The sequence below is a fragment of the Agelaius tricolor genome, unplaced genomic scaffold (genome assembly GCF_023055355.1).
Source record: "Agelaius tricolor isolate 1412-34295 unplaced genomic scaffold, bAgeTri1.0.p SCAF_6, whole genome shotgun sequence".
NCBI classification, from domain to species: Eukaryota; Metazoa; Chordata; class Aves; order Passeriformes; family Icteridae; genus Agelaius; species Agelaius tricolor.
In genome coordinates this window covers 9,007,261-9,031,371 of record NW_027269266.1, presented here as the reverse complement: position 1 = coordinate 9,031,371, position 24,111 = coordinate 9,007,261, and the positions used below count along the sequence as shown (strand labels likewise).

The 24,111-nt window shown below is 35.8% G+C and overlaps 1 long non-coding RNA gene across 3 annotated transcripts in view; it reads left to right on the top strand.

The window, feature by feature from the left end:
• LOC139591366 (uncharacterized) overlaps nucleotides 1-17,757 on the top strand; it is a 48,447-nt gene extending 30,690 nt beyond the window's left edge. For 2 of the 3 annotated variants that reach the window (XR_011679621.1, XR_011679619.1), the window contains exons 3-5: nucleotides 849-933; nucleotides 7,832-7,964; nucleotides 17,613-17,757. This is a non-coding gene — a long non-coding RNA (uncharacterized lncRNA). Of the gene's footprint in view, nucleotides 1-848; nucleotides 934-7,831; nucleotides 7,965-14,582; nucleotides 14,685-17,612 lie in introns of those variants that run through there. The other variant, XR_011679620.1, reaches the window with a different exon arrangement.
• The last annotated feature ends 6,354 nt before the right edge of the window (nucleotides 17,758-24,111 follow it).

The window sequence follows — 24,111 nt, the reverse complement described above, 5'->3', positions numbered from 1 at the left end:
GACACGTATTTTCAAAATTATTTTTCTATCTGAAATAAATGTGAATGCTTTTACACAGAAATAATATGTTTTCAAGACCTCAATTTGTGCTAAAAATCAATTCTAATTTAACCTGTTTGTATTCTCATTTGGCTAAACCTATTTTACACCATCGTGATATGAAAAGCAAGCCTTCAGGCTATATAAAATAAATGAGAATTTAAGGCCATGTGTAAGTGCTTTGCTGAATCAAGACTCAGTTACTAGCCCATTACTGTGTTATCATTATATTGTATTACAGGGTTTAACAAACCCATCATAGCTGATGTCAATCAGTTCTTAAGTTCCAAACATTACAAGGTCATATCTTTAAAAAGTGATAAGAAATCACTGGTGTTTCAGTCATGTTTGATTATGTGAATTAATAATTCAATAATTAGATTATTTAAACAAACAAACCAAGAATAAGAAATAAAAACATTCTTCCTTAGATACTTGCTAACAACTTCTGAAACTTTAAAAGAATGTGAAAGGCTGAATGGAGGCTGTTAGTGTTTCACATGTCACAGAAAACTGAAATCTTCATCAAGCCAAATAATGGAGAGAGGACTCATGGGAAGATATTGAGTTCAGTGATTCTGTTATGCCATAAAGTAAAGAACACATTTTCTTTTATAGCCTTACAAAGTTGTGCATGATGAACTTACATAAGAATTCTTCCTCTTACTGGGAAAGGTGTTTGCTGCAAATGGCAGAATGGGAGAAACTTGTATGAATCTAGCACAAGGATTTTGAGAATTAATTCTAGGCATTGTGAAAAAGGCAATGATGCGATAAATGAAAAATATTTCTCCTTTTCTTTTCCTGAGGTTTGCCATAGAAAAGAAAATGGAAAATTTAGATGAAAACAGAAATGAAAGTGTTTCTGTGAAATATTTTCACTTGAAATGAGTGGTAAGACATTTCTAGTATATTATTTAAAGTATTTCATTTGTCTTTCATCTTTAGAAAATGTAAGTCTGGAAATAGTCAAACTGATATTTTCTAAAATATATATTTTGGAATAGGTTTGGTTTTGGCCCTTAGTATTATGTTGTGCAATTTACATTATGATGAATACATGTAAGTACAACACAATAATTTGGCAATTTTGCTCTCAAATTGTGAGCTTCTATGCCTGTGCTGTAATTGTACAAGTCTAATTATTGCAAGGAATATCTCAAGCTTGTTACAGGAAGGTGTGAGAAAAAAAGCTACTTTTTGTAAAAAAAAAGAAAAACACCACAACCTACTAAAAACAATCAACCAACAACAACAAAACCCCCAAAAAAACCAAAAAAACACCACCACTGACACCCTGAGTGTCTTTCTGCCCTTCTCCAGCATGGGTTCCAGAGCCATCTGGGAAAGGAGTGTGAGAATAAGAGGGCACAAGGCATTCTTTTTTGCCCAGAACCTCTGGATTTTCTCAAGCACTCTTGTCTACTGTCCAGGTTGGCCATGCAGGTTGTGCATGACTTAAAGAGTTCTTTGTCATAACAAATGAAATGAGAAAGAGATAGGACAGTTGTCCATGAAAATGGGAGTTGGAACATTGTCCTGAAGTAAATTATATAAGGTGGTAAAGTCTCACTGGGCACATCCTAAAATATCCCCCAAAAAAAAGATTTGCTTTAGCTAACATCTTTTTGATCAAAGGATAAAGCCATTTCAAAATAATGTACTCTGATAGAGATTCTACCTCTTAGAACTAGAAAAGATGTTTGATCTTCTTTGCTTTGTCTTACTTTAAAACCCAAAAATTTCAGTTTAGGTTTCAATTTATGCCATAAGTACAGGGATTTCAATGGAGAAGAACGTAGTGCCTAATAAACCAAAAGCGAGACACATCTTTGTCAGGAATGTTTTATTTAGTGTTTGCAGAAGTGTCATTATACAGGTGGGAGAGAAGTATGCTTTTTTTCATTCCTTGCATCCATCTGCATTTCTTGTTCTTGTGGGACTCTAGGAGTTAGAGCAACAGCTCAAAGACAACAACAAAAGGCCTCACTGGAAGTAAACATTGCATAGGGAAGTATTTTTCCATGAGAATAGTGTTGAAACACTCAGCCCCAAAATATTTGCTGAAGGAAATGTAAAATAAGAAAAGTAATAGCTTAACAAACAAAGACACTTGGAAAGTAGGGAATGAACTGACCTATGGCATGGGGAACATTAAAAAGCAAATGAGCAGAACTTCAGCTACTGAATACCAGTGCAAGCCCAAAGTTGGGAAGCTCATGCAGTAATTAAGGAAGTGCAATTATTTTTCCTGCATATTACCTAAGTTCTAGGGACATCACTACATTTTCAAAATGCACTGCTTAAAAAAATGATCTTTTTTTTAAGATCATTTAAAAAGACAGCCTGTTTCATTTGATACCCTCCACAAAATAAGAGAGTGCAGCAGCAGTCTGAGGGGAATATGGCAGAGGGAACCTTTTAAGGTATCAAATAGTGATGAGCTGGGGAAAAAACTACTTCGGAGAGGGATAGTCTGAAAAAATCTTCCCATCATAACAGCTTCATGTCTGAACAGCCCACACTGCTTCACAGTCCCAGGGCTAGTTTCTGTTTCTGTTCCTGAATCATTCCTCCAGGCATGGGTAGAGACCTGATTTCTTGTGAGACTCAATGCAGTGGATTTCATTTGAACCATGCATGTTTGTTGCAGTCCTTTACTTCATGTTGACTTTATTTTGTAAAGGCAAAAGGCCACCTCCCCCAAAATCCCCTTTTTGACAATCATGGCATTCAAGAGAGGGGAAAATCTATACTTTCTCTCTTGGCTGAAAAATACTAATGTGTAAATTTTGAAAAATGAATTGAACTCAACTTCAAATTCCTATTTGGAAGAGCTCTGCTGCTGCTAGACATATTTCCTGCTTTTTGGTGGGATGGTAAAAGAAAACGGAAAACAATTCCCCAATGTCTAACATATAATTTGTAAACAGGCTAAACTGCTTGTATTCTGTGTCCCTGTTTCATAATTCTTCTGCATTTGTATTCAAAGGCAACTCTTCAATGTCTTACCAGGGGTAAGATTTTGTCTTAAAATATTAATAAGGGAAAAACACATATTCCAAAGAAAGGTGTTGGTAACTTTACATTACCTCTCCTAAACAGTACGATGAAACCATTTGTTAATAATATTAAAATGAGAACAATTCAACCCAATGATTACTGAAAATGGCCTCAAGCAGAGCTGAAATATTGATTCAGTGGGAAGTTAGGTGCTCTTCATTATTTTATCTTTCAATAGCAGCTGAAAACACTTACTCCTTTGGTAAATTAGCCAGGGTAGGATGAGCACAATCAAAAATCCTGAAAAAATAAAACAAGCCAAAAAATACTAACCTGCATCCCATAATTAAATATAATTTATGTTCTATCTTTTTACTATTTTGTTATATTAAGGGCATTCTTCTGACTAAGAGAAAGAGAAATCTGAATCAAAGATGCTAACCTGTAAAGGTCTTTTTTCCAAAGGCAAGCTTGGATTTCTCAGTTGATCTACTTTCCAGCAAGCTTGGCCTGATCTGTTTGCACTGGCAGAAGAACTGGTGGTATTTTTGTTAAATTTGTTTGAGCTGTGTCAGAACAACTGATTCCTTGCTGGCATGCTATTGTCAACAGAAGAGTTTTGCAGAAAGGTGATCCTGCTTTTATATTCACAGAATTTTGACATGAAAACTCTGCTTCACTGCACTACAAGTTATGTGTACACCTCCTCACTTCATCTGAGATCTGAATGAGAGTAAAAGCAACCAATAGTTCAGAAGAAAAATAGATTCATAATTTAATGTTCTTCTTACAACTTAGATTACATCTGAAAAAAAAAATGTATTGTATCCCATGTGGTTGATTGTTTTTTCTCTTGTTTTGTTTTGCTTTTTGAATGTCCAGCTTCAACTGAACCCTTCTAAGGTCTTGGTTTGGATAAATCTGTCAAACCAAGGGTTGCCGAAGAAAAAATTAATGTGGAGTGAAGTAGAATTTATGTTTCATTAGCTCGCAGTTCTCATATTTCTATTTCAATGCATGCTCTTTTTTATTATTATAAGAAAACATCACACAATTCCCAACACTGTATGACCTATGCTATTGATTATTTTGTATATCTTCATCTTACTACCCTTCTGTACAAAGCACACCAGGGAGATTAGAGATATTTTCCTTATATCAGCTTCTCCAAAGCCCTCACGGGAAATTATGGTTGGCCATTTCCAAGTACAGTGATTTCTGCCACCCTTTTGTGAATAATGCTGTTCAAAAATTTACAGAGGCAGAAATGAGCAACCATTATTCCAAAACTGCTTCCATCAGTTTTTTAATTAAAACTAAACTCTATAGTTTTTTTGTTTATTAAAAGGTATTCATGTTTTAATATTTTCTTACATATCAAAATTACTGAGCATATCCACTCAGTAATTTTCTTGAGAATCCAAGAGATACATGAACACAGACAGGCTATTTACATGCTGTGTGTTAAATATTGAACACATTCTTATTTACTTTGTCAGGTTGATGAAATTGTGGCTGTCATCTGCTAGACAGAAAGCCCTGGTACCCTAAGTTGAAAAATATATTCATCACAAGTGGACAAATAGTGGTTCTCCCTAAATCATTTAGAGTCAGATTCTTACAGAGCCCAAACTGATGGAGTGAATGTTTGCAGTCATCCTCAGATGTCTGTTCTTTTTTGGGAAATGCGCTGTTAAATGGGAAAAAACCCAAACAAAACAAAACGGTTGTTTCCTCACCACATTCTGGTAAGGAAATAAAATTGATGGGCTCTCTGGCATGCTGTATCTAAAAATTTGAAGAAACAGGGGCAGCAGCAGCAGATTGATTTCAAAATGTATGTTAAATACTAATTTGTGTCAGGATATTTTATCTCTTCCTTCTTCTGTTCCCCACAATCTTTTTTTCACAGCATGCTCACACAGCAGAAGATAATAATTAAACTACTGTGCATTGTCTGTCACTGACACACATTAGAAAATTATGAAATAAGACTGAAGTATAGCCAAAATTAACTTTGAGAAACTCAGGGTTTTTTTCATTAGTTTTACTGTGAATTTAAGTCATGTAAAAGGTGATATTTTATTAAAGCTGAACAGAGTATTGCAATTTCTCTTCTACAAAAGATTCAGAAGTTTTGAAATTCGTTTTCCTCTCAACTTGAAACAGATTTCTTTTTTCCTATTAAAAGAAAGTCTGATATTAAAAAATATACATATATTTTTTTTAATCAGTCCACTCTGATCATTTTAAAACAAATTTTTTGTGATGCATTGAAAGAGAGCCAGAAACCCTCAATGGAGAAGTTTACCACTTCTGTCCTCTGAATTTCTCAGACTGCAGTATTTTTAACTCAAGTGGACTACTCTGACAGCTAGATGTTGGAAGTGTTAGGATTCCCATCTGAGCCCATAATAATAAATCATGGAAATCCAGGGAGGAAAAAAGTCTATTTGAGAAGAGGTGAAATAGGCTAATTGGCTTGTTGAATATCTCTCAGAAAGGGTCTTGTCAACATTTCTTTTCTCTTTCCTGCTGGGAGTTTGACCAGGAGACCTCATCTGTGTGGGGAAGTGGAGCAGTGTCCTTCCTCCTTGGTGCTGGGCTGCAATACCCTTTTTGCTGATGACTGGAATAACTGTGGTGTCCTTAGGGCTCATCCCAGTTTATAGTGTCCACAGACAGGACCTTTAAGGGATATAGCATGTTCAGAATGCATGTTTCTAATTGTGGATGTAATTTAGCAGTCTATAATGAACATATTTCAACAAATTAAATTTCAGTGACAAATGTAATTTTTTGCTCCAGTCTCCTCTGCAAATTTCTCCATCTTTTCATACATTGGAATCCACAATAATACTGATTGCTTAAAAGTATGTTTACATAGTTCTCATTGTATACCATACAAAAATGCATTTAGCAAAGTCTTCATGCCTGGAATAGTTAAGCCAACATTTGAGCATCTCCAAGTACATATTTAGAAAAGATCTGTAAGCAAGGAGTCCACTTTTGGTTTCACAGACATCAAACCGAGGCACAAAAAATAACATGCTCATACATAGGCAAATGCTGCAGAAAATTCTGGGATTAAATTTAAGTGTGCTCAGAGCTTTCAAAATCTCTGGGTTAGAGTATCAACCAGATCTTGCAGTTTTGACATGGTTTCCCAGTTCCAAACAAAGAGAAATGTCTCTATAGTCACTGAAGGACATCACACAGTATTCTGTTTAATTATTCTACAATCCCTTGATATAGGAGAAAAAGTTGTCATCTAGGACTTAAACCAAAACAGGACTTTGAAAAGAAATTTTTGAACTATGGGAGTGATTTAGCACAGTGGATGCTCTTCCTGGCTTCCAGGATGAGGGACATTTCCTTGTATTTGTCTCCTAGTACTGGACAAGACAGGGTGAAGATGAAGGGTGAGTATTTTAAGCTTTCCTGGGAAAACACTATGCTTGTTCCATTTTTTTGAATGAAAAAAAATATGCTGTGCTGTAGGAACCTAAAATATAGAGTTTAACTTTGAGTGTAGCATGGTGTATTGACACCCTTTTGAGCTGTTTTAATACCAGAATGTTAAAAATTTATCTGGGCCTCGATTTCAGTGTCTGAGCACAGAATTGTCTTTTGTTCCTTCTTTCCTCATCATAGCTCATTTGTAAGTATTATAGATAATCACCAAACAAAATGCCAAACTCTTAGCTCGTTGTCTGAGTTCTTTGTTCCATAATTATATATGAAAACTAAACTCGTGGTTAGAGACTGCAGTACTCTGTTATCAGTGCAACCAAACACAGAAGGGAGATTTATAGCATGCCTGGTGTTACAAATTACTTACACATGAAAGGAAGAAGAAATAGCTAATAGTGGGACTAGCTATTAAGTGTACAGCTATTCTTTCATGGCTAGGATCCCATATAGGGCTATCCACCCCAGTTCAAAGCTTTCACCCACCATTGTGTTATTTACTTTCACATTTGTCATGTGTTCATGCTCTTTTCTCTCTCCTGAGAAAAGTATGAGCAGCGCATGTTTTGCTTCCACATTTTAATTGCCTCAGGGAAAGAATCTGACACAGATACAAAAACATTTGAATTCATCTTTCTCCAACTGTTCTTGGAAAAGAAACTAACATGTTTATACAATACAGGACAGACTTGGCAACTGTTACATGGATGGTGCCTTCCCACAGATCATACAGTGCCTCAGTCTATTAATGACCTATACTCGTTCAGCAGTGCCCTTGGAAAACTTCTGCTGCTAGCAAATGCTGAATCAGAAACACTCCCAAAACAAATCTGGTGTAAATTAACTTAATTATCTTAAGCTTCCAGGAGCCTGGGGATTTGCAACAAAGTATTTATAAAAGTTGAAAAACAAGAAGTGAGTAAAAAAATTAGCACATCTTCCCATATGAGCAATAAACAAATCTTAATCATTCAAGTCTCATGTATGTATAACCAACAAGGATGTTAATATATATTGCAGGCTGAAACAGAGTTATTTGCTTCTTACCAGAGTTAATAAAAGGTCCCAGGGTCAGGTCCTGGTTCTTTGAGGCCAAAGGGAGCTGTATATAGTTCAGTGGTCATGAATATTATCCTTCTGTCTGCACCATCTCTCACATTCTTCCATTGACTTGTCATTTCCATTGACTTTAGCAAAAGAATTTTTCCCTATTTCTTAATAAACCAGGTAGCAATATCTAATAACTCTCCCCATATCTATGCTGTATGTTTATTTTGTCTACCTGTGTGCTGTAACTCATTTTCCTCTTTCTATACAGCTGGAGATGCCTGGAGATGCAAGAGGCTGAACCAAGCTGGAGCTTTGTTTTATGCACAATGGGAGCAGACTGTGGGACATTTTTCCAGCTAACATTGATGCCATGAATGGGAATCATAACTGCCACAGAGCAGGTAAATGAGGATTTGCATTTCCCTTACTTTTAGTATAATGGGAAGCAGCATAATAGAAAACAGGAGAATCATTTGTGTATACATGTGGGATGTACAGCCTAAAGAAGGGTCTCTCAGCTAAGCAAGTGCCCATCACATGATGTGATACAATAAAGCTGCTGGGTTTTTTTTTTTCCTTGTGAGAACACTACAATTACAATATTTTCAGATGTCTCAATATCTTTCTTCCCTCAAAACTTTTAACTCCCTGAAAATAAGTAAAAAACCCCCAAGCCTGGAAGATCAAGTTAAAATGCTCTCATAATCCCTATCAAATTCTAGGTAAATAACTCCAAATCAAACCAATGCAAAAAGGAAAGTTAATTTTATGAGACTGGGAAGGAAATTCTTAAGGTGAGGTATTTGGAATAAACGTTTCATTCTATTGCTTCACTCCATAACCTGGAGTCAGATTAACCTACAGAGAAATAATAACCTATGGTTTGGGAAATGTTTTCTTGGGACCGTTGAGCTGTTTGTGGGGGTTTTCTGCATTTTGGAACAGACTAAAGGGATGGTCATCTTTCTATCTGAATGATGTTTCATGGAAGAAAGAGAGGGCTTGGGTATATTTGCATTTTCTGAATTGGCCTCTATCAATGCCTTTAATTCTCACTGTATTTCTCTAACAGTCATGCCCTATCTTTGTGAGTGACAAAGGCCATTAGTTGAACAACCATAACAACTCATTACCTTAATTAAGGTGACTATTTAATATGTCAAAGTCTAAATTTTCTAATAGGTATCATTAACATGGTATTATGCATTCCTTGAACATTCCCAGTATCCCTCCAGCATAAGGTTTCTGATTCAGCCAGAAGATGAAGGGTTTTCTGATATCAATGTTTGAATAGTCTCAAAAGTAACCTTAATAACCTATTCCATCCCTCACTGCCCATTCATTAGTCCTGCTTTTATCTCCTATCTTTTATGTCACCTCTTGGAACAATGAGGAAGAAATTGATACTCTACCCTGGAGAATAGAGTATTGCTTCCTGTCCACTAGGATGTGTTCATTTCACGGATATCTATCATACTATTTCTTCTCCTAAAAAGCAAATGGTACAGTCATATCATTATTCATTTCTCATTTGTAAAATATCATAAAGTATCCACGTGCAAGGTCCTGCAGCTGGGTTGGGATGAAGGGATTGAAGGAGATTGCAGGAGAAGGACTTGGCTTTACCTTTAGATGAGAAATTGACCCTGAGCCAGTAACAGATGCTTACAGCCCAGAAAGCCAACCCTGTCCTGGGCTATCCTCTATGTAAAGAAGTGGCCAGCATGTCAAGGGAGGTGATCCTGACCCTCTTCTCTGCTATTGTGACACCCCTTTAGGATCACTCCCTCCAGTTCTGGGGTCCTCAGCAGATGTAGATCTCTTGGAGTGGGTTCAGTGCAGGGCCATGTTCACGGTCAGTGGGCTGGAGCATCTCTTTATGAACACAGGCTGAGAACTGGGAGTTCTCAGCCTGCAGAAGAGAAAGTTCTGGGGAGATCCTATTGCAGCCTTTCAGCACTTAAAGGGGGCTTGTAGGAAAGATGGAGAGAAACTTTTTACAGATCCTGTTGCAATAGGGCAAAGCAGGTCTTAAACAAAGAGAAGTTAAACTAGATATAAGGAAGAAATTTTTTTGCAATGAGGGTGGTGAAACACTGAAATGAGTTGCCCAGCAAAGTGGTAATTATCACATCTGATAATTTTCAAGATCAAGTTGTACAGGGCTCTGACTAACTTGATCTAGTTGAAAATGTTCCTGCTTATTGCTGGGGACAGAGTTGGACTAGATGATCCTTAAAAATCCCTTCCAATCCAAAGTATTCTATGATAACAAGATCATTTTAGCATATTCCTTTGACCAATACATCCAGACCTGCACCGGTAATCAGGATTCAACTCCTGTCTTGACACTTGTGAATATTTACACAAACAAATATGCATGTATTATGTATTTTTGTGTTTGTGTAGTTTATAGTACAGCTGAGGCTGAAGGAGGTTTACAAGCGCACAAAAAAAATTTAAGAATTTTTGAAAAATCCAAAGTCAAAATATGTTTCTTTTAAACAAATATGTTATTTCAAGCAAACCCTTGATTTTGTCATTGAAGTACTTTTAGGGAAGTTATATTGAACTCACAGATTATGTCTGCAGAGGCATCCTCTTTAACTAGGACCAGAACTCTTACAAAGTCATTTTTACTTCCAAAGAGGCTGGCCAGCACCTACCTCACTTATTTGTCCAAACACCTGACTATACCTTATTTCACAATACTCTGAGCTCATGTTCATCCAAAAATTGAAGGTTTTTTACAATAAAATTAAACTATTTACATTTGTATAATGCTGCCCATCTGGTAATCTCAAAATGCAGAAAAACATTAATTAAGCCTCAGAAGTTTTTGGAAGATAATGAAGCTAAATATATTTCTTTAGTAATTAATCCTTCCTTTATTTCATTCCCAGATGTGCATGGGTCCACTTAAGTTAATATTTCAGACAATGATTTTCCTGCATTCCCATCTTGGATAAGCTCTTTTTGGTCTATATAAATGCATCAGTTAGTATGGAACTGCACAAGAGATACATTAGCAGTAGAGGGAAGTGTTCCTTCTTACACAAAGAAGATTTCCCAACCACCATTTTAGTGGCTCAGTATAAATCCTTTTACCTTTTCTGTATTGGTTAGTAACATGCCTGTCCTTCATCTTTGGTATCTAATGAAAGAAGAGATTTTATTCACAGCAGTGAAGAAACTGAGAAAATAATAATCCTTACATATAAGCTAGTCCAGCCCACATTTCACCCAGAAGGTTTTTGCCAGGAGCTGCCCATCCAAAGCAGTCACATGGGCAATCTGTCATGTCAGTCTGCAATCTGTTGAAAGTCCAATTCTCTCTTCTATGAAACTGTAATAGTAGTCATTTTTTAATATTCCTTAAATTATTTAGCAATGCTTAAAAAATGATTCTATGATTGTACTAGGATGATTAAGAGCTGACAAGGAACATACAGCAAAAGACAGATCAAATGTCCTGTCCAAAGGGGAAGAAACAAGAACAAAATGTGTGGAATTGTTTAACTCCACAACAAATTAAGTCCCTGGTCATCTCAAGAGCAGAGTTTGAAGTATTTGGATCTATGTAATAAATATAAACCACCTCTTGGTTTCATAACTGGTTTTTGGGAATCTCATTTGACTTTGTTTTTGTTTTGTAAACCTAAGCCAGATTTTCTCAATTTGAGTCAAAAATTTGACTTAAGCATCTTCACTGGCATTCCTCCAAAAGGGTCTTGAAATGACATCAGCAAAATATTTAGCAATATTAAAGAACCTCCAGGTCACCTCTACAATGTCAATTTTTGCCAATTCACCCTGAAACACTGCATAAAACAGCATCTGTTTGCTCTGCTCAGAGTCAGTTAGGAGATAAGAGATTGGCTGGGATACTGAAGGTGATTCTTGAGCTGATTGATAGAGATCACAGAGCCATAGTTCAGGGACTACAGCCAGGTTTAAGTGACAGAAGTGCTCTCAAAGTTATCCACTCAACAGAATCCTTTAGAGGACTGTAATTGTTTTGCTTTATAGACAGTAGAAAACTTCTATCTAAACCTGTGGGTCTTCCTATTGTCTCTGATGAATACCTTGGGATTTTGAACATAAGAAATAAAAATTAAATCAGTTTTTTAACAAGTCAAACATTCTGATTGACAGTGAAATCAGATGCTACCATAAGGGAACAGCAAAAGGAACTGAACTTTTGAACCCAAGTATCTTTAATAAAGATCAATGGTAGGGCAATGTTTAAAACTCAGAACCTAGAGAAATAAAAGCAGGAGTATTTCACTGTCATTTAGCAGGGAACAGAACAAATTAAAACAGTTATTTATTAGTTTTCTTTTTACACAGAAGAGCTGAGTTTTGGGGATAGTTCAGATTGAAATGGATTGAAGAAGGAGGAAAGCCAGAAAGTTTTTATGGGAAGATATTACACACTACCAGTGGTAGGAGATAAAGGAAGGCTGAGGTACTTTTGAAGAGACTCAACTTTAGAGGCAACTGTTTTGCAAGCCTCACTTCATTTGTGCAGATTGAGAGATTGCTGAATTACCTTTTCCACTTTGTCTTTCTTTAGAATTTTATTCTTTTACTGTGATGGACATAAGGGTATAACTTATCTGCAAAGGCAAACAGAAGGATGGCCCATATTTTGGAATCAGCTGGTAAACACCACCTGAGAAAAGGCAGGCTAGGGGCATGTACCTGTCAGTGCCACATCAGTGAAAATCCCATTGTATAAAGAGAGGGATCTGCTTCAACCCAGGATCTCTCATTGATTTATTTAGTGATAGTGATGCTGTCTGTGCCTGTGATGTGCTTTTCAGCTTTGGGAGCCCCTCAGATGTGTGATGACAATTCATCCTTGAAATCTTGGCTTGGATGAGTAATTCAGTTCTTTCTCTTCATTTATATATACAGAACAAGGCACATTCTACCTTCATGTCCATTGCCCTCTGGGTTTGCTCTGCCTCATGCACGCTGACAATATTCTTTATGTCTTTATCTGTCCAGCACATCAGAGCTCACTGCCAGCCTTGAATATGCATATATCCCACTGACTCACAGATTTTCTTCTTTTTATGCGTCATTATAGATTTTCCTCTCTCACACAGATCTGCTGTGTGGTCTCCTTTCCAGTTAGCCCTCCCCACCCACAAGTTACCACAGCCTTTCCAGCTATGTCAGAGTTTTCCTAGGGACCTGTTGTCCCCTCCTGTTCCTGAGCAGGTCTCTGAGCAGGGCACTGGAGTGTGTGTCCTGTTGGCCTGCAGGCCAGAGTAGGAACAGCTTCCCCCAAAACTCCATTCATCAGCTGTGTGAGAAGAGCAGAGTATCCAGAGGTATTGAGTTCAGATTTGCTGTATAGTTGGTCTAATGTCCAGGAAGTACACTATGGCTGTGTCCATTTTTAGTTAAAATTCAAACATCTGTTATAGAAATTCATAAACATAATTAAATGTAAATTCCGGGGTATTTTCCCTCTCTAGTAAAAATAGGTAAGTACATTAGGTCAGCAAACACCTGCCCTTATCAGACAGGAATGAGATATAAGGAATCTCTGTTTTTCAGATAAAAGATCACAGCTGATTATTGCTGAAATATCTTAGAATTTGCAATAATTTTTCTTTTAACTTTCATCTCACAGGGAACCTCACACACCCTTTAAGTGGTTCCCTTTTGTTCTAGGATAATTTCAGAAGTGCACATGAGCTGGCATCATACTATTGTGTAATTGCTGCAATTAATTTTTCCAGTCTGTTTGGGCCTTACTGACAAGAAGACAAGCTGTTTTATTTCTTTCCTCTTTGAGGATATCGTAGCATGAGGAAAAAAACACCAGGCATAATGAGACAGAATTATATTATAAATCCTCAGAGGGAAATATATTTTCTCAAAATTCTTGGCACAGAACTTTGCAGAATGACCTAGTTGGTAAGAGGCGAGAAACAAAAAGTTAAGTAGCATAGTGTAAACAAAATCCTGCCCTAAGGAACATTAAACTGAAAAAAACCCTGCAATTATCACGGAGGCATTATCCCCTTCACATTTCTCCTGTCTTTCATGCAGATATCTTTAAATTATGGAATGTCTGATTTCATTTTCCAGTGATTGGTGTAGGAGTACAATCCACTGTCTTTTTTGCCTTATTTTAGATTTGTATACTCCTCACACATGACAGTCCTAATCTAGAACCAGCCTGCCCAAAATATATTTAATTTCTGAATCCCAGCATGGCAATAATAACTTCTCATGAAGTCTAAAAAAATTTACTTTTCAGTAGATAATATACATACCTCCAGTCATATAGTTGTATCCCAAATAACAAGGGTATTTTCATTATACCCACTGCCACAAATTTATTGCTAAATTGTAATTTGGCTTCTGCAATAAGACTGCACATAAAATGATGTCACATGAATATTCTGCAGGCTGCTTAAAATGCATTTTTTAAATGTCTCTTGAAATGAAAAGTGCATTTGAGTGAATTAATCAATAGCAATAGAATAGTGGGAGAAATGCAAACATTTCTCCTATTTCTGTTTTAAATACCTTTTCAAAATGAAAGATATCAGGACTTCCCTCATCATTATCTATAAAGGTCAGTTAGAAAAAAGAATCAAATTTAAGCTGATGAAAAATTGAAGATAATAAAGGTTACCTCCTGTTAGGCACTCAGGAAAAGATCAGAGATGTAGCTTGTCCAATGCTCCATTGAAGGAATTCTACTCCTAATTAAAGCAATGCCAAAAACTAATGATTTGAATAACACAAGGGCAATACCACAAGCTATTAAAAACCTCAAACATTCATAGCTGAGATGACCAACAAGGAAAAGACTTCCATATGTCAGACACATGGTGGGACTCTTGGGACTGTCCTGTGCCAGGAGTTGGACTTCAATAATCTTTATGGGTCCCTTGCAACACAGGATAATCTGTGACTCTACTTGCTTATATAGAATAAATCAGATTCTATTTGTTTTTGTGGAATAAATTGATTGCCACATTCTTTCCCAGCTTTATTGTTGATCTTGGATTGGATGGATCTTACCCTTAGATGGTGCAGGGATAATGTCTCCTGCTCAGTATCCAACACAAGAGATGTTAATCAGGTTTGTGGATTTTACTGTGTATGTATGTGACTCAGCTAAAAATACAAAGGACTTATGACATATGTGCTCCACTTTGATCTGAGAAGTAGAATGATTGTGATTAATACTGATATCACTGAATGCATTTCCAGCAGAGTTAACACTTATTGTTTTGTCTTAAGTATAAGTCTGAGAATGAAAAAATTCAATTTTCTCTCACAGAATATATAACAAAAAATAACATCCAGAGAGGGAGGGCAATTGCTAAGTCCACAAATTTGTGTAAGTTTCTAACTCAATTTTAGATAAACTTCATTCTCATGAAACTGATTACCTTCAAGCTGCTGGAGGTCAAGAAGGTCTGTGGCAGAATTAAGCTTTGATAAAGACTCAATGAGGTGACATTCAGTAAAAAATCGTTTGTCTTTTTTCAAAAATTAATATTGTTCCTGAGGTCTGTAAAACCGAAAATAGAGAAAAAAAGTTAGAGACATAAAACCATGGCAGGGAAGCAATGAAAAGCAGAGAGTTTTCTCTAGAACCTGAGTCTAGATCTTTCCAGAAGCTCAGGGTTGTGTCTCAGAGGTGTCAGGGAAAAAAAAAAAAAAAGTCTAATCCTCCAAGGGCACCATTTAGAATTGAGTGCATCACAGAGGCCTCTGTTTTGAGCTAAACTAAAGCTGCTAAACAAAGACCTCCATTGGTCATGCTAGTCAGAAGAAGTTGCTTTATAACCAATTTTTTTTTTTTTCCTGTCTTTTCCATTTGCTGGCAGTTTTACATATTCTAGTTTATGACCTAATAAATCCAGCTTTTAAAGTGATACCTGTCTTTATTTTCTCTGGTGAAGTCACTAGTAGAAAAAAACTGAAGCAAATCTTTATCTTTCGCATTGATCCCCTAATTACAAGCAAGCCTTCTGGAAGAAGCAGTATTTTGGTCACCCTTCACCTGGAGTAATCTTTAAAGGCTTTTCTTGATTTGAGAATGGTTCAGTGGAAGACAGTTACCACCTACTGCCAGTGTAAAAGTCCAGCACACATCTGTCTTTTGAAAATTGAAGAATATCTGTAACTTAACTAGTGGTAAGGATAGAGAGGCACCAGAAAATATCACCAGAAGCATTTGTAGAGTCTCTGCCGTATAAGTTTTTAAAAACATGCAAATGCCTGTTAATAATAATTCTGGTATAAATGACCCTGCTTTGGGCTAAGAATGGGCTAAATTCTATCTCTGCCAGGAAGCTGTTCCTTCACATTTCTCCTTATCAGACATTCTGAAAGATCAGCACACATCTGTATACACATCCCCCTTCAGAATACTTTTCTCTGTGTGACTTACACAGAAAAAAAACAGTCTAAAATGCTGAAATAAGAAAGTAGTACATAAGCTGTTTATCATTTAGCTTACTCAAACCTCCAAGATATAAATAGGACAAAAGACCCATGGATAATTAACCTTCAGGAAAGCATAAAAAAGGCCAAGGACAACATCACTGAAAATACACAGGATTCTTAACTCCTCCAGTTCAATATCTATCTCTCTGAAGCTCTCTCAAGCTTCATTAAGAGGATGAAAGACATGATGCAATATTTAGAGGAGTCCTGATTCTGTAAAATATCCTATTGTCTCTCTAGCTTAGTCTTATCACCTCATACTCAATTATTAAAAAAAAAATCCTGTGAGTGAACTCCTCCCTCCCATATGCATATTGTTTTCACAAAGCTTTTCCCTAATCTCTGAACTCTTTTGGTGTTAGCCCCATGACAGATAACCAGCTTCCACAGAGATTTCTTCTCAGCTAAGATCATAGAGCTTAAGTTTGTCATATCCTACATAACTAAGCCTTCCAGCTAAAGTATATTTATAAAGCTCCAGGCAGACTAGATTTTTTCTTGTATTGTCAACAGATTCATTAAACATGATCATCTATTTATTTCACAGGGTGAGGCTGGGAAATCTCAGAATGTACTTTGTCCTTTCATAATAATACTAATAATCATAGATTAGATAATCATACTATCTTTCCAGCATTAGTGAAAGATTTTTTTTTTTAATTTTATATATAGCTTTAAAAAAATTGATAAAAGATCTTGAAAAATAGCAATAAGTAAATACAGAAAATCCAGAAGGAGGCTACAAAATAGAGGGCAAAATTAAAGGGCAGGTTCAGAAGAATAGAAACACTGGAATTTTTTGCAAAGTCTCTGTCTTGGAGGCAAGAGAATTTAGTTCTATTTCGTGTCTCTACTGCTGGCCAGCTAGGTGTGTTAGAAACCTCAGGTGGCTCTTCCCTCACCTCAGTGTAGACCAGCACCACCCTGCCCCTCTTCTGAGTCAATAATGGCCACTCCCTGCTAGGTGGAATATGGAATTCCATCCTATCAAGTCACTGGCATTCACTAGGACAGGACCCAGCTGCAAAACCCAATGTTGGCTTGTCCTACACCATCCCTCTATTAATTTTTCTGAGTCTCTCTGAGCCTCTGGCAATTATCAGTTCATGCTGCCCTACACATAGGGTTACTTGGAAATTTGTCATCTGGGCTGGTTTTTTGATCTCAGTGTCTTGGAAAAGCTGCAGCTATGGACCTCCTAATATAGATTTTACAGCCTTATATAGATATTTATCCTTATATAGATATTTATCCTTATATAGATTATTTATCCTTATATAGATTTTATATATATCCTTATATATATTTATTATATAAATATTTACTTGTGTGTGAGCTAGATAGGAGAGCCCACATTGCAGTGATCAGAGATCCCTTCTGAATGAGTCTATCACCCAACACACCATCCTATCAAACCCTGTATGCTATGCACTGGTTTTTTGTTGTGTTTTTTTTCCTTTCTCAATCTCCCCAGTCAATTTAAAGTATAATAATCCATTTACAATATATGGTTTGCATTTACTTATAGCGTGTTTGGAATAATTTCTTTACTTTATCAGGTTTTTGAAGACAGAAAATCCAACCAGCCTTCATGAGTCTTGCACATGAGCAGAAATATGGCATTTTTCTCATCTCCAATGTTATTTTCAGTGAAGCACTAACTAAATCTATTTATGCATGCCCAAAAATGTCCATCAATCTCGTTACAATAAAACCCTGTTAAAACTCACAATTTTCTTCTTTGTCTGTAAGCATTTTTTCCTCTTTCAAATATGATTTCAATATATCAAACACCATCTTTTTATAGCCTTTTTAAATAGCTAACCCAGTATTGTCTTGCTCTTTTCACATGGGGAACATAACAAATAGTTTTGCTTTAGCAAATCTGTATATTTTTTTAAAGCAACCTTAGACAAATAATATTATATAAATTATTTTTCCTTATTGCTCTTGCAGAACCTTAATAACTGCTTCCCCTTTTAACACCTTTTACAATCTGACAAATGGACCTTCTAAAAATGGCATATTTTCCCCAGGTGAAAATGTGATTTTCCTTCCCCTGAAATTATAAATAACAATGTGAAAAAGACTAATTTTTTTTTTTTCCCACAACAAATTTGAAGGTCATCTTGTTTAAATTTTGAAATAGATTGAAGCTGAGGACAGGGAAAAAAAAAAGGTGACTATTTGACCATATGAAAAAAAATTATCTTATGGTCACAGCCTGTACATAAATTAGGGTAATCTAACCCACTGTGAGGTAATAACACAGGTCAAAAATTTTCAGCTATCACCTCAGGTATAAATCTGATTAATCTAACTCAAGCTAGAACATAACTTTTGGGAAGTCATACACTATGGGCCACTGCATAATACCCCAAGTGCAAGATCTTTAAGGCAGCGACCTCCCACTGCTCAGACAGTGCTCAATGCAACCAAATCTTGGTTAATGTCAATTTTCCTTGACATGAAGACACAGCCTGTTTCTTATCTAGATTTAAGTAAGCTTATATTTTCTGTCAGACTTTTTCAACTATGACTTATTCAGGATTCACTGGTGGTGTATATCCAGAATAGACCTGTCTCCACTCTGAGGATACAAAACCACCTTGCTTTGGTGAACTCTTGGGTAATTTGCCACACCAGAAGGGAAAATATTATACCATTAATTGTTCACCCATAATGTTTTTCAGCCACCTTGAACAAGCCACTGTATCTTAATAAAACTGGACATTACCATGGCACATTTCTGCCTTCTTCTTATGAAAAGTGTCAGTAACTGGGATTTTCCCCAGACTCTATGATATTACATCCGTGTAACTTTTATAATTACTTCAACATTCACCTAAGATCCCTTTCATTTCCCTAATTTCAATATGATTTGGGGAAAACATATGGAAAAAGAAATTAAAAACTCTCTGGTATGATGGACAATGATTAAAAATTAGGGCCTGCATTTATAAGCATGTCTGCAAGTGTGATAAACATTCATTAGACCTTTGTGACTGTAGTTCAAAAGTTTGAATAGATCAAAAAGGATCTATTTGGCCCAAAATGCTATTTGAAGTTGAGGAAAGATATCACTGACACTTCTGAACCCAACAAACAGCTATATTCATAAAATGAGGTTAGAAATATAATGCAATTATTATCTTATTGAAATTTATTCACAATTATAGTTTGTTTTCTAATTGAAATCTTATTTTGTAAGATTTGCCAGGACGTAATTTTAAAAGTTTTTTTTTAGACTTTTGGCCCTCAGTTGTTTTCCAAGTTTTATTTGCTGAGAGGTTAAATATTTGGCATTTTGCTCTGCTTGTTTTCAGTTTGGTCAGTGAATTTAAATTTTGTAAATTTTCACAGTGCTAGCTAAACACCAATTGCATTTGAGGTGTATGTGTTTCTCTTTGTGGCAAGGGCAATAGGGAGCTGGAAAGTATTCTGGTTTTGTCAGAATCCTTTCTAAATGTAGTTCACAGGGAGCTACCTCACCTTGTGCATGAAACAGGTGGCTCACATCAATTTTTTGGGAACCTGTTGTGTAAGGATTGCATACAGTGATTTCAGTTGCAATTGTTTGTGTGCTACAGCACAGAAGCACAAGGCCATGGGAGCCATAAAATCTGTGTCCTGCAGGATGGAATTATCAACACTGCAGGAACTTTCTCTAACTCAGAGGAATGCATTCTGCAGGAAAGAAGATATATATTTTAAGTCCAAAGATATGCATGTGTAGGTTAGATTTATATAATTAGGCTCCATGTTTATACTTTTCATACTGAGCAAATACATGTTTAAATCTGATGGTAACATTAAAACACAGGTTAGAATTTTCTTACACTGAAATAATATAATCTTCATAAATTAAGTCTTAATGTCATACAATTAAAAACGAAGCATAATAATCTAAAATTCTCTCCTATTCATTGAGTCTTTAAAGTGATTACAGGTTCCTTACCCAATACATTGGCCATGGCTACTGCATGACACAAACATATTAGCCAAAGAACATTTATTATAGCTTTTTACAGACCCATGCAACTTTGATTTAAAGTCATGCATTCTAATATGTTTTGACAAGTAAATTGCTTGCCTTTTTTCCTTGATAGCCAACCATATAAATAATGCATGCATAGTAATAGCTAGAGCAATAATGTAAAAGTCAAGTAAGGAGACACACGCAGCATGTTAATGATAAAGGTGCTCTACCCATTTCAAACAGAAAGGAAAAATAAACAGCTGTAAAATATATGAAAGAGAGGATCCAATCCTTAAAAAATCAGGTTTTAAATCACCATGGTAAGTTCTAATGGTTACTGGAAAGGCATTTAATAAAGTCCATCATAAACAAAAACATTTTGGGAACCTGAAATCCTTTCTTTCCTGAAGGGGGGATTGATTCAGCATGCAGAGGCTGAAGCATGACCAGCAGCAGAAGCACTTCACCAACATCTTCCCCACAGGAAAATCCATGGTTTGACTAGGCATGGAGGCTAACAGGAAGCTCTCTAGTCTCCATCTGAAGACCTAAAGAGACATCAATAATTTGCCAAATCTTATTAGTTAGGTGAGACACCAAATAAGTTAGGTGGCCAACTCTTTGAGAGTTATATGAGAATGAAACTATTTTTAATGAACAAAACTTTTATTTTTGTGGTCTGTCATCCCTCTTTAAAAATAACCTTTTACATTTGAACAGGGGGAATGAAATACTGCAAGTCTTTCAGAAGAGCTTGGACATTTTCTGACAAACTCCTTTTTCCATGCCTTAGGGGTTTGACCACAGATTCATTATGAATTATTTAGACTTTAATGATTGCTACAACCAAGTTAGACAAGCACTGCCAATTCAGCCCTTTTCTGTAAGCTACAAATCAGTTGCAAACCTGGCCTGATTTTTTTGTAGCTGTTAGTGGTGAGACGTTCACTGAGCAATACAGTCAAATTTTGAAGTATCTCCTTTGGAATGATCATGTTCATGGCTAGAAACAACCTTACATTGTTACTTCCCAAGAGCTATGGCACCTCCTGGAAAAGCATAGAAATAATTATACACTGTCATAGACATTTAGAAGATTTCTTTCTTTCAATTTATTTTCTTAATATAGTGGAATGTAACTTGGTGAAAATTTGTATGCTTTTCATAGAAAACTGATATGTTTTCATCAGGTCATTTCTAAAAAGTAGTCGAAACAGAGAAGACCCCAATTTAAGGTACTGTAAATGTGTTCAAGCAGAATCCTGTAGGTGAGTTCTCAATTCTCAGAAACACAAGCAGTAAAGGAATTCAGCCAATGGATCCTAGATTTACAGGGGGCTTTGTATTATTTGATCCATTTAGAAGAAGTTCTTTGCTATCAGATTTTATTTTAACCATGGGAATACAATTCATATTGAAAAGGTAAGTTTTCCACTCACTTTTAAAAAATATTTTATATTTTTTCTTCCTTTCAGGAAAGTCTTGGATTAAATCATTTGTATAAAACCATTGCTCTATCATTCAAACTGTAAGATGTGGTTTTTATTATAGGAATTTTGGTGCCCATTCTTTCCATAATTGGTCCTTTTTAATAAAGGAATATAAAAGAATGTGGTTTAAAATGCAATTATTATTTAAATAACACAACAGATGCAGAGACATTGTCTTTTGTTTTATATTTTTAGTAGCTGCCAGGACTCATTTCTGATCAGTTTATCAGCATGTCATTTAAATGCTCATATTTTCTCAGACAAACTCTATGATTAGCCACTTAAATACCCTCATTTTATTCTTTTAAACAATTGCTATAAAGAGAAAGTCTTTGCTATTTCAGCAAATGATTTGAACATGAATTATGCAAGATGGGTGCTGCAGCTATAAATAATAGGAAAGAACTGATAGGAATGTTTAAAATATATAATTTTATTGAAATCATGTTGAAACACACATACAGCACATTATTCATAATAATGATATTTTAGAAGAAAGAAAGCTTGTGAATTGCAAATATAACCCATCTTTCCTCCTGTCCATTTCTCCCTCCATAAGATAAGGAGCAGGGTGCAAGATGAAAAGGCTCTAACCTGGAGCAGCCTCACATGAACATAAAGTGTGGCACCAAAGTGAAAGAACACAGGACTGTGTGATTGTTCTAAGAATTAAATATCAGAGTTTTACAAATATCACAAATGTGTTTTCTGAAAGTATTTTCTGCCTTCTGACAATCTTTTACAACAAGAGGTCTTGTGTGAGTGTATTTTCATGTCGTTCCTCTTTGGATTCTCCTGAAAAGTTCCTTTTAATGTCATCTACTCTGCAGGTATTTTCAATTCATATTTATATTATTAGGGTATCTTGTAGGCTATGACTACAGCAGCAACTTTCCCAGCCTAAATTTTAACTTGCTAAGGACAGAACAAATTAAATTTATCAGTGGATTTCACTGTTGTCCTGTTGTGGCAACATCAATGGGCCACTTATACTGTTATCATTACATTGTCTAATGAGGAAGAAACATTTTTGCTGAACTTAATCAACAGTAGATCTCACCATGCAGCTCTCTCAGATTAACAAGGTTTCTGGTTAGGGTTATAGAGAAAACTATGAAAGTGAGCTCCTAACACACTGCTGTTTAGTTAGTAAGATTTTGTCTTTGTCTAGAATTAAGACTGTAGATACATTTTTATGAATAAGAATTTATTTTTGCAATGAAGGAAAATTTGCATATTGTCTGTCAGATTTGTGACTGAAGATAGTGCAGAATTTCAAAAGGGAAATTTTTTTGGTCTTTAGAAAAAAAGCTTGTAACCTGAAAAGTGGATTTTTTTTTTTTTGCAAGGACCTCTTGACTGACACCAGAACTGAAAGTAGCTTCAAACTTTTTATCTTTTCTAATAAAGTTAAAATTTAAAAGACAAAGGGAAGATCAAAGTTTTTAAGTCTTAATAGTGAAGACATTTCAAATTTTGTGATGTGGACCTTAAGCGGCCAAGAGCAAAATATTTGAGATAATATTTCTAAAAGTAGAAGAACTTGCAGTGAGATGAGAAACAGGTGCTGAATTCTCTTGGGACTGAGGGCGGCAGTTGGATCAGAAGTTATTGGGAATCACCCAGATCTTAGAAGTACTGGATTCTGAACCAGTGGAAATGTTTGGTTTTTAGAGGTATCAAAATACCTGTCAGCCAAACCTGCTTACTGTTAAGGTCAATCAAACAACAACAACAGCAATAATAAAAATCCATTTTCTTACCATTGGGCAAAGCATAGCTGAGATCAACTGAATTGAATTTTACTGATGCTTCTGATAACAATTATTTAACATTCTAGAGGTCTAAGAACATATGTGAAACAAATTGGCCAGAAAATGAAAATTGCAGCATGGTCAAAAAGGTTTTATTATGATTACAACCCAGTGAATGCAAATACTCTTTGTAAAGTAGCAAAGCCCTTAGGAAGTGTTTAAGAAGCCTCCTGTTACTTGGCAAATTATGAGGTAAAAGAAAAAAAAAAAGAAAACTAACTGAATAGGCATAAGAGGAACAAAATTTCCATATCAATTTGCTGAAGTAATGGGAGATCAAACTGAGCTTACTGTACCAGGGAAGAGGAAAACAGCCTGTGTTGTGGGTAACATCTGTGGAGGAAGAAAAATAATGGAGAAAAGTATTTTTTGTTATGGAAAACACAGAGCCCACTAAAGCACACACATTGGTTCCTGTGTTTTAGCACTGTGCAAAACCTGTGCTGCTTGTGTTAGTCAGAGCCTGTTCAGAACCTAAAATTGTAACAGGCATGTGACAATAGATCCAAACAAGTCCTGCTAGATTTGTTTTTGCCCAAATTACTTTCTCAGTACAGTATTATTATGGGGTTTTTGTTTTTTTGAGAATTATTGATTACATAATCAAAGAAAAAAAGCCAAACCAAACCAATTATTAACTTTGTTGAATTTGACATTATAGTTTTCATTTTCACTAAGACTTTCAGTATAAGGGTTGAGAAAAGTTTTAGGATTGTGGCATAGACATATATGCCTCTGCAAAACCTCAGCCAAATTAAATTCACAGCTGATTCTG